The sequence below is a fragment of the Lolium rigidum genome, chromosome 3 (genome assembly GCF_022539505.1).
Source record: "Lolium rigidum isolate FL_2022 chromosome 3, APGP_CSIRO_Lrig_0.1, whole genome shotgun sequence".
Taxonomy (NCBI): domain Eukaryota; kingdom Viridiplantae; phylum Streptophyta; class Magnoliopsida; order Poales; family Poaceae; genus Lolium; species Lolium rigidum.
In genome coordinates, this window is record NC_061510.1 from 242,859,355 (window position 1) to 242,870,742 (window position 11,388).

Below are 11,388 nucleotides of genomic sequence, written 5' to 3' on the forward strand. Positions count from 1 at the left end.
TGTTCCTAGTGAAGGCTTGTTGACCCGAATTCAAAAGAAGAAGAGTATGATCGCAACCAGATCTAGTTAGGGCCCTAATGGACACTAGAGAATTCTTTTGTTCCCATTCGATAATGGCAATAATTCTATCTAATTTTTCATTTGTTGGGGATTCTCTGCGATTTTTTTAAGTATATTGCCATCTAAAAGTACTAGTAGTTTTCTCAAGTCAATACTCTCAAGAATGGCATTAAAAATTTAAAAAAAATCGTATGTTGGGGTTTTTCTGCGATTTGCGAACGCAGCGATTGTTCAGTACAAGGAAAGTCAGGTGCATCCGTTAGGTTCTCCCATTTTTCTACTTTGATATTTGTTCCTTGAGTTTCATTCAGTTTCGCACATGCAGGAGAGGTCCCGTCCATGCGACAGAGTCATTTGTCGAGGCTCTGCCTTCTTTTAAGAAAAACACTACAGCATCATCCGGCAGCTCTCGCATTATGGCTTGTTTTTTCATTAATTAGAATAAGAAAAATAGTGCACACCTAAAATTGGTGAGGGCTAAGCAATAATCTTTCAACCCCCTCTTTGTACATACTGCTGCAATAGAAACTGACGATGGATTTTCGCTACTGAGCCATGGTGCTGCGTGCAGTCACGCTGACACTTCAGTTCTCATATCAAACAGGATAAATAAATGTTGACAAATGTGAGAATTTTCCAAAATAGTATACTTAATCTGGACAAGCATCAAACCAGATAAAGTTACAGTCCAGAAAGTAATCAAAACAAGTCTCAACTAAGTAAACTACGCTGAAACTAGATGGCTCACAAATGTGATTAGCAGGATCACATGAGCCCTGATAGGCAGATACCAGAAAAGCATTTATTTTATTTACTTATTTTGAAGGAACCCCCAAAGAGCACTTCATATACTCCAATTCAACCACCACACCCCAATATACCTCATGAAATAGTCCTATTTGCACCTCGTGTAAAACTATAATATAATAACAACTGCTTCACATCTCAGCTACCAGCTCGCTGTACTGATCTAGAGCCAGGTCAAAGGATGTGAGCGAGTACGGAACCAGCAAGGCCTGCATCTGTTCTGCAGCACCGGGTAGACCGCTGCGAACTGGCACAACCTGCACCATTTGAAACATTCTTGTTACACAACAAATATAGTGTATAATGTATGAAACCAAAAGTACATAAGCAAAGGAAAGGCATCAGCTTGCCTTATTTGGGTCACTGAACGAGTTTTCATCAAGCAAATCACTGGATGTGAGAACAGTCACAGTTGATCTTGCTGTATCGACACCAGCTTGAAGTCCAGTCGCAGATATTGTTAGGTTTACAGCATGCGAACCAAAGTTTACAATCTGCAGAAGATCAGTACCAATTTCTTAGATCTAAACATGTTACTCCAGCAGTAGAAACTGGCCATGTCGACTGGGTTGTTATGCACGTATGTAAATGTTCAAGTAATCGCGTATTGACGCATATGGATTGGGCCATTTCAAACATCAAGGCAAGTTTACCCTTTATCTAATGAACTGAAGCATTCACATGCAGGCTAGGAGGAAATCGGAACCACTGAGTTTACCTTTATCCTCAGGAACATATCCTCATTGTCTTTCCAGGTGATTGCAGATGCTGCCAATGAACCAGAGTAGCTGGAAGCGAGTCTCACAGGATGGAGCAAAGAACCACTTGATTCGCAGAAAAACGTCTGCATCCAGTAACTAGGAGTTCCATACTGTTGCCAGGAGTTGAAGACTATTGCATCTGGGTTCCAGCTGATCATTACATAGACATAATCACTGAAACTGTCATCAACAAGAATGCTAGTATGAAATAGAGCACAAAGCTGTCGGTACTAACGAGCGGTCATTGTCATTTACGAAGAGTGGAGCATAGCTCGCCATGTGGACGATATCACTGCAAAGGATAATGGCAGACTCATCTCATTAACTCACAGCAAATATTGTTGTTACTTAGTTCCACATTTAGAAGATTTGTCATTGACAACTGTCAAAGATAATGTCGATTTACATCGGGAGAAGAACTCATGCTTGATAGAGGGACAACCCTCACGCCCTATGCATTTGCGGTGTTTCCCCAATCCTCAAAAACAGAAGTTAGGTGTGAGAGAGATTACCTATTCTTCTCTAACCCAATAAGGAATGCAGCCTCTGCCAATGAAGCAAGAAGGCTTCCATTGCCAGCATCCATTGCATCGTTAACAGCATACTCACTAACAAATACCTGAAATAAGATCTCAGCATATTAGCTATAATACCTTTAGTCGACATAGTATGCAAGATTTTCAAGAACATGCTAACACTGTCACAATTATTACTGTTGGATCAGTTAAGATTTTCCTCTCAAGAACTGTAAACTAAAAAGCATGGAAATTGCATGAATCAGGAAAACTAGGTATAGTTACGTACTAGAAAGTCAGAAACATAGGTCTATGAGCCATCTATACCAAAATAAACGACTCCATAGTCCGGTAGAAACTAATGCATACCTTTGGACCCTTGCGTGATGTCCTGGTAAACTTATCTTTCATGAGAAAAATAAAAGTGGCATTGCTATAGACCTACAGAAAAGAAGGAAGTATTCTAAGATACACATTGATAAAATAAAAACTGAAAATTCTGGTGAAAGCTAAACAGGGGGAGAAGACAAACCAATTTGCATGCAATAAACTTACATGAAAATCATATAAATCAGCAGGGTGGTGAAGTGGCTTAGATGAGCCATCACAGTTTGAAATAATCTGAATATCTGGATAGGCCTCTCGAATTGCATTGTAAAACATGAGATAATTTCCTGTAAACAAAGAATTTAAGAAAATCATGTGCAAAGTGGAAAATTCTAAACTAGCTCTTCACTCTTCAGTGTTCCAGCAAAGCAAGTGAACTATACAACAATTCTGTAAGCTATGATGAAATTTTGTAAATTTAGTGGTCAAGTGGAGCCTTAACTACTAAAGTGGATGGCTCGATCTTTCTGCCATTTTTTTATCATATTGCTATGAGCAAAATGGGGAATAAAAAGAAAAATGTGATTTCAAATATGCTCAAAATAAAACGATCACGATGATACATATATTTGTAAGTTAATGAAACCACTAAGGTATTCAATAACAAATAAACCTTTATAGTTTACTTATTTTTATTGACAAAAAAGATTACCCTGGTAAAGTTGTTTATCACAATCTTCATTCCCAATTGCAACATACTTCAACGGGAATCGTTCGGAGTGCCCCATTGCAGCTCTAATGGAACCCCAGGTTGATTCTGAACTTCCTCTAGCGAATTCAATACTGTTCAATACATCCTATAGCAAGGCAAGAAAAAAGAAAACTTAAAATCATGAGAAATGCATATAACTAATTTTTATATAGATATGATAGCATCTACTATGAGGTAAATAACAGAAGGACTACTAATATTTAAGGAAATTGACAGTAACTTAAGTGACACACTAGGCCCCTACTTAATTCCAATGTGGATGTCCTTTTTGCTTTGAAGAACCATTGTTCAAGCTTGGTTTGTTATGACAACTATCTTTTCCATTTGAGACATGTTCAATCAAGCAGACGCAATGGTTGTCATTCAAATCCCATACCGATAAACTAGTCTGTAAATGTTTTATTTTGACAAGGCCACCTAACTTACCTGATTTTAATATGCCCGTAAACATGTTCTAGGAAAGAGGCCTTATGTTTTTTGTACATGCATCCAAATAACATTGAACTTACTGCACTAAGGCGACCCATACAGTGAAAGATCTAAGGCATTGAATACATACCTCTACAAAAGGTGCAAGTGTAGTGGTATCAACTTCATCATTGTGGCTGATCCCTAAATTTCGAGAGAAAATTTTAAAGCAATTAATGGGTACACAAGTGATGATTAAATACATGCTAAAATATAACTAATGGAAAAAATAGCAAGAATACTATTACCAGCATTGAAAACCCAGATTGGCTCAGCACCCAGGTCTTCGGCAAGCTTTCATAACATTCCAAATTAAATGCATGAGATATATGGCCACACCTAGAGAACTCAGTACGAGATTAATCAATACATACCTGGAGAAACTCGTAATACCCAAGCCCATCATCTGTCCAGTACTTCCAAACGTCTCCATAGTGCCCAGGCCTCTCTTCCCATGGACCAATAGTTTCCCTCCATCTGAAAGCATTTCTTAACCATTCGCCTTCAACAAAGCAACCACCTATAAAAAATAGCGTGACATATCAGCATATGTATGATTGGAGATTTTTTTTTTTTTAAATAGAGTTGGAGAATTGTTGAAAAGTTGGTTGCCTAAACTCATTTCTGTCTAGAAAGTACACATTATGGTATCCGTACGGAAAATATAGAGAAATATGGTACCATATACTATCATAGTAAGATAGTCATTTTCTAGTCGTAAAATTCGAAAAATTTAACCACTCTTCAAATGTATGAGTTAAGCATAACATGTCAAGTATCATCCCTGCTAATCTGGACTAGGAAGATCAATAAGTTGTACAATGTAAAAAATGGGCAACCATGTAAGTATGTGTTAAGCATAACATGTCAAGTCCACAATTCTGTAAAAGAGAAGGTTGCATAGGACACTAATATAAAAAGAACTGTGTGCTCAATTATAGCTTGTTCTTGTAAAGTAGTGTTAGATTCTTTTGTTTTCCATATCTTGGAATATGCTCCAAGATAAATTTTAAAAAAATTATCTGCTGGGCACACATCATCTGCATTTTTTTTGTTTTTAGGGTCAGCCAACTTGATACATACAAGAACATTAGGGATCTGTCGATCAAATGTATTTTCACTGTTATGTAATAAGGTGGGCTACTGCTATGGCCTAAGGGGGCATACATAAAGACAGTACCTGGCACAATATAGACCTACTCTATCTATCTTGCACATCAAGCCTTGTCAGTTTTCACTTGATTTTGCAACCATCAAAATGCATTTTACTGGACAAAAGGAGACTGAAGTACAAAGACAACTACATTGTATTTATACAGTTATGTGCTTCAGACCTTCAGTCATTAGTACTCCCTCCGTCCCACGGAAAATGTCGCGACGACGTATTTGCAGAAATGTCCTCTACCTTTTCCCGACATAACCCGCGGTTCTCGCCTTCCTCCCCATCTCTGGTGCCTCGCCCTTAGTGCCTCCGGCGCCGTCGCCGCGATCGCACCGCGCAGCTCAGGCCACCTCGCCGGCCACCACGCCCTGGCCCGCGCCGCCTGCTCCGCGGCTCCCTCGCCGGCGAACTCCCTTCGTCCTCGCCGACCGTCCTCGCCAACAAATCAGGACGAAGGAGGGGAGATAAGGGGAAATGGATCCCCTTTTCGTGCAAAGGGCGCGACTTGGACGCTACGGCCGCTGCCTCTCCCTCGCCGGGCACAACGCCCTCGCCCGTGTCGCCCGTCCGAGCTTGCCTAGTCCTGCTCCCCAGAACCCGAGCTAGCTTCGTCCCTAGGTTCGTCCGCTTACCCTCCCCAAGATCGCCCGCTTGTCTCGGAGGTCCGGCGGCCCGTCCATCGACCAGTTTGTTGCGGTGAGCTTCCCATCCCTCTCTTGTGTGATTTTTTCCTCCCAATCCTCTTATTTTGTGTATGCATAGTACTTGATTTGGAGAGCGGAAAAGGGGTAAATGTGGCTAGGGTTCCTGACGCGGGTTGAGTTTAGAGCGCTCTGTCCTGTGAACTCTCCCGTTTCTCTCTATGCCTGTGTGTATGAGTGCTTTCTGCAAGAACAGTCAGGGAAAATGTGGCTATTGTTTATGATTCACTTTGGAAATTCGTGACCTGATTAGCATGCTTGTGTATATGGCTCCAAGTATTGAACGATAGCAGTGACAATCATGTGACACTTGAGTATCTCTTTAATATTGGCATATCTTTACTATGGCAGCACAGTTTCTTTTTGCCTGATGACAGAAACACGTTGCATGTGAAAATTCAGAGAACAGAGGGCGGGAGCAGGGACTCACACGGCAGCACAGACAGCGAGTTCGGGCTCTCGGACCTCGCCGATAAGATCTTGGTATGCTCCTCAGAATTTCCTGCAGTTCATTACATTTGTTGTCTCTGAAATTTGATTTGAAAACATGGCTTGAAATTTGATTTCCTGCGGTGCATTATCATGCAGAAACTTTGGAGAGCAATGTGTTCCCTCACATGCCGTAATTAAAGGCAACTTTGCAGATGTGATGATATTGGGAAAAGGCTATCACGCTCATGATCTTTTCTGAGATTCATAAAAATATGATAGTTCGATATCATTGTTAGTATTTGTTTGGAACCACCTATCGTGATGCATGTGTTGCACACTTGCACGGATGGACTCGGGCTAGTCGAGTTGGAGCTGCCAGGCGAGACCATGAGAGTCGAGACAGCAAGCCGGGGAGCAGGTCTTCCCCTCCCTGCTGCAGCAGGAACCTGGCCGCAAGCTGCTGTGTTCGCGGCATGATGATGACAAGCACGGCGATCTGCTGAGCCAGGTACCGCCTCCTTCTTCTCCTTGCTCAAAAGTATTGTCTTTGAAGGTTGCTGAAGAATATCATCTTCTTCCTGATACCTTGTATCTGACAGTGAACTACGGAGTATATTGGCCGTTTTTTTTCTGACAATAAGATCAATCGCCAAAGGCTACAATTACTTGGTGTTGCTTGCATGCTTATAGCTGCGTAATATATTAAGATCCAGCAAGTTCATTTTTATTATCTTCATTTACTCTGTATTTTCATTTCAGTGGTTCGCATACTAATTTTGCTAGATCAGTAGAAAGATCTCTGAACTGTTGAAAATAAGACGGTGTACCACCAGTACAACTTTATCTATGTTTCCGGATGTTATCTATGGTACCCATTACCCAAGCTAACATTACATTTAGCTGCCCTGTCATATTTCTATAACTCCATACAGCTTATCCACTTTCCAGCATGTCTGCTTGTAGTGAAATGGTCATTTTATCAATAAATATAGTGTTACTGCAGTAATATGGCTATTTTATCAATAAATAGCAAACGTGACCAGTTCATAGGACATGACCACCATGGCACCATATGTCTATCCTAGTACTGATTGGTTAATTTCCTTTGATAGTGTTATTTCAACTGCAATTCCATTACTATATTTTTTGCCTATATTTCCATACATACATCTGGGGCAAGGAAAAATTGAACTAAAACTGAAGTTTAAACTGCAGTACCTTCTTTTGGACAGCTGGAGTATATATAGTCTTGATTTGTTCTCTGATTATTTTCATTTATTTTCGGTGAATAATACCCTAAATTGGAAGAAAAAAAAGTGTGCACAACAGTTGAGACGGGAGGCTAATTTGCTACTGCTGAAGATTTTTTTTGCATGTAAACTGTAAAGCATGCATGTTGATTGCTATTACACTTTTATGGTCTTCAACTATATGTTAGAAAGATTTGTTCCCAACTCCTTGCGGATCTCCTTTTGTCAAGACATACATGTTGACTTGCAATTGCTAATGATAAGATTCAGCAAGATGCACTATGCCCAATTTGGACCAAACCGCATCCAAATTGAAAGAACAAGTTTAGTTTATATACATGAAAGCTTTTTCTGCATTATTGATGGTGATTTGCAGCATTAGCCTTCCCTCTCCCAGTGAACTGAACTATCGGTGCACTGAAACTATGAGCTGACCCTGGAACTTTTTCAGCTGTAGGAGGCTAGTTGGAGAGTGTGCGCTCGAGGAGAAGCGTCGATGGCATCGGCCATGGCGGGCATGTGCCCCACAGACGCGGCCGGGGAACGCAGAGGAAGAGGGGGCAGTTCACCACGGAGGAGCTCCGGCAGGCTGGTCGACGAGGAAGTGGCGGCGGAGGGCGAGCTCGACGTCGGGGACGGGAACGTGGCGAAGAGGACGGAGCTGGAACGGCAGCGGCAGGGCCTTGCTCCCCCGCGCCGGTGCTAGCCCTCCGTCGGCGCGACCTTGCTCGAGCTCTGCGTCGGTGAGCACAGCGAGCTCGTGATACTGCTCCCGCCGGGGACGCAGGGCGCGGGGATGCCGGGCGCAGAGGAGGCTGCAGGGGACGCCGGGCGCAGAGGCGGCTTCACGAGATGCCGGGGATGGCTGGGGACGGCCGGGAGGACAGACGGGAAAAGGGGATCTTGATTTCAGACTTCGGGGATCCAGATGGAGAAGAATGGAGTTGCTTAGGGGGTTTTTTGTAAAAATACGTTTGTACTAGCCCACCGACACTTTCCACGGGACGGAGGGAGTAGTTCCTTTGACAGACGTGATAAAGTTTATGATTGTCACTGTAGGCATGTTCAGGTTTGAGTTCAGTTGCTTAATTAGTTCCCACCAAAATCCTAATGGCTGAATATGATATAAAAACTACAATGCTAGCAAGAAATCATTGGATATAAACTAGTATCATAAATACACTAGAAGTGTAGAACATATACGGGCAGCCTTTATTAGTTGATCTTGATTGCAATAGCATATGAAATACCAGGAAATCGTAGGAACTGTGGTCTTAAATCCATAAGCATGTGTATGAGTTCCTTGCGAAAGCCATGGCCCTGTATGTGTACAACAAAATGACGATTAACGCCTCTAGTTGGCTCATAGAAAGCATGATCTGGCATTAGAAAAAGAAGATTACACTTTTATTATTACTTAAATTTCCATAAATCAATATTAGTTTTTCGTTTGATCCTATTAATCAGCGATGAGAGCTGTTGGACAAACATTTTGGTCATCATCGATTTTCAATAACGGTCAAACAATTTGATGATTGATCTTCCTTGAACATATTATTGCTAGGTAACAAAACAAGCCTGTCTTTCTATATGGTTTTACTATTTGAGGTAATATACAATTTGCTAGAATCTTACGAGCTGTTTTCAGATCACATCATGCCTTTGTGATTGTCAGTAGCCACTACCAAGACAAAGGATAAAAAAGCAATTCACCTTATATGTATCTGAAGGCATAAGTGACACTTGATCTATCCATATGACCCCCTCTTGGAAGTTGTTAACTCAAATCTTGAAGTTCTGCATGTTCCTCGAGCAAATAATTGGAGTTCTATCTTTCGCCAATCTGACACATTATTATCTCTGCAACCATGCAGTATGCATTCTTTCGCAGTTAGTGGAGAAAATTAACAAGTTGAAAATTCATCTTATCTCATTAGGGAAGATATATACACTATATCAGCTGACGCGATATTTTGTAATCCATCGAAACATGTGAGTGAAGCAGTCAACTCCACAGGTTCCATTGATCTGATATACATGACTAGATTATAGGTCTCCCCTTCTTCTATATTCTGGAAGTTGAAATTGCCAAGTTAAACACAAAACCAGAGGGAAATAGTTGAAATGATTCTCAGAGAAAACTACCAACTAAATTGTTGTAAACTACCAACTAAATTTAGTTGTAAACTACCAACTAAATTTAGTTGTAAACTACCAACTAAATTTTTGTTTTATGAATTGTATTTTCATGCTCATGTTCCAGTCCACATATACATTGAAAAATAAATCGTACCATGCCCCAGAATCCTGGGTTATAAATTCCAACGCTGCCAGCTGGACACTCGTCGCAATGAACCTCCATCCTTAGAGCAATAATATTTTTACTGAAACAAGATGCTCTTTCCGTCTGCACGTATATGGAAGATTCATCCCCAATGATGGACCAAGGATCTATGTTTGAAGGAGTGTTAAGTCCGCCTGCTTCAAAACCTAAAGCATAAATTCTGCAACAGTCAGTACGTGGCTATAAATGAAATGTTACTAACAGGTTATAAAAAGGAAGAGGCTAATTTTTTTCTTCCACCACTGTTATGTGTTGCAATAATGATTTCTTTGTTTTTCAGTTATTACAGAACTACCTAAGGGAACAGGCAACAAATAGTGTGAAAGAACGGGAATAAATATAACAGTAACAGAAATCTGTTGTGTGATTTTACTCTGCACATGATATAGTAAGCTTCAGTTCCACAAAAAGGGCAATGTGCTCTCTTATTTTCATATACAAGCTATTCGACCTATATGAATCCTTGTTACAATGCCAGGCGTATCACTGACATGTTAAGTCAGTGCATGGCATCTGGAACTATCTATCTTTTTTCCTTGGAACCAAGCAATCCAAGTTTTGGTCAAGTGCATCCAGCCCTTTGTGAAACATTTTTCAGAGAGCAAGAGGCATACACAAGAGCAGAGATCGAGTGGCACTGGCATTACCTCTGTTACTGACAAGCTCCGCCCAAATTCCTCCAGCTCCAGCGTGGTTGATTTCCTAGGACAAAATAATCAGTGGCTAGTTATAATTAATGGTGTGGGTTGACGGTGGATAGAAATTAAAGCAACTGCGAGAGGGTGGACCAACAATTAAGAAGAAAACCATCACCTCAAAGAACAACCCAAAGAGGGTCTGAGGGATCTTTCTGGCAGCTACCCATGACGTATTAACCTCTAGCACTGCTGTCTTAGCCAGATCCAAGTCTGCCGCCAGGCAGTCGCAGCTCAACGTGAGTAGTATCAAGGTGCAGAGGACGGTGCGGCAAGTTGCCGCGTCATCTGTACCCATCGTAACCTTACTCCAGCCTGCAGATAAACAGCACCAATGTTCAGTTCCCAGATCGATCAACCAACTACCGCTGACAGTAGAATCATTTCCACAATAAAACCAAAAAATTGGGGATAGCGAATGCGGATGAAGGAGAAAAGAACATCCAGTGGCAAACAAGGTAGTAAAGGCAGAAAACCTAGAACACCAAGGTAGTAAAGGTAGTAAACAGCACCAATGTTGAGTTTCCAGATCGATCGACCAACTGAAATGGCCGCTGACAGTAGAATCATTTCCACAATAAAACCAAAAAATTGGGGATAGCGAATGCGGATGAAGGAGACAAAACATCCAGTGGCAAACAAAACAAGTACATTCGGAAAGAATTTACCGGGCAGAAAACCTAGAACACAAGGGAAACTAAGTGAACCTCCTCTCCTAGACATTCCATCGAACACATCAACCTCTCAGCCATGACGACCAAACAGAGGATGGAGAAAAAGATACAGAGAAGAGGGGAGAGGAATGGATCGCCTTACTCAACAAGATTGGACCCTGGAACTGAGCTTCTGAACTGAGCTGCCAGGGACAGGGTGGTGTGTGCGTGGGGAGCTCGATCGGGGTAGGGGAGGAAGTGCCGCTGCTTGCTGTGTACTGTGCTTGTGTATAAGTAGCAATGAGCCTGCGAGCGAAGAAGAGAAGAGAGGTGTGGGTGGGTTTGCTGGGGCCGAACGCCGCGTGGAGCCTGAACTCGCGGCCGTCGATCACGCTGGGCGTTCGAGCTCGGGTTTCTCGGGCTATTGGAAATTCGGGTTTA

The 11,388-nt window shown here is 41.7% G+C and overlaps 1 long non-coding RNA gene and 1 pseudogene across 2 annotated transcripts; one reads left to right on the forward strand and one right to left on the reverse strand.

Annotated features, from left to right (window-relative positions):
* Positions 1–998: 998 nt before the first annotated feature.
* LOC124699225 lies at positions 999–10,592 on the reverse strand (annotated as a pseudogene).
* Positions 5,221–7,726, forward strand: LOC124699226. 2 transcript variants are annotated; one of them, XR_007001320.1, is made up of 4 exons: positions 5,221–5,568; positions 5,976–6,056; positions 6,162–6,513; positions 6,605–7,726. It is a non-coding gene; the product is annotated as an uncharacterized LOC124699226 (long non-coding RNA). The 2 variants fall into 2 exon arrangements; XR_007001319.1 differs by having other exon boundaries at positions 6,162–7,726.
* Positions 10,593–11,388: the final 796 nt, after the last annotated feature.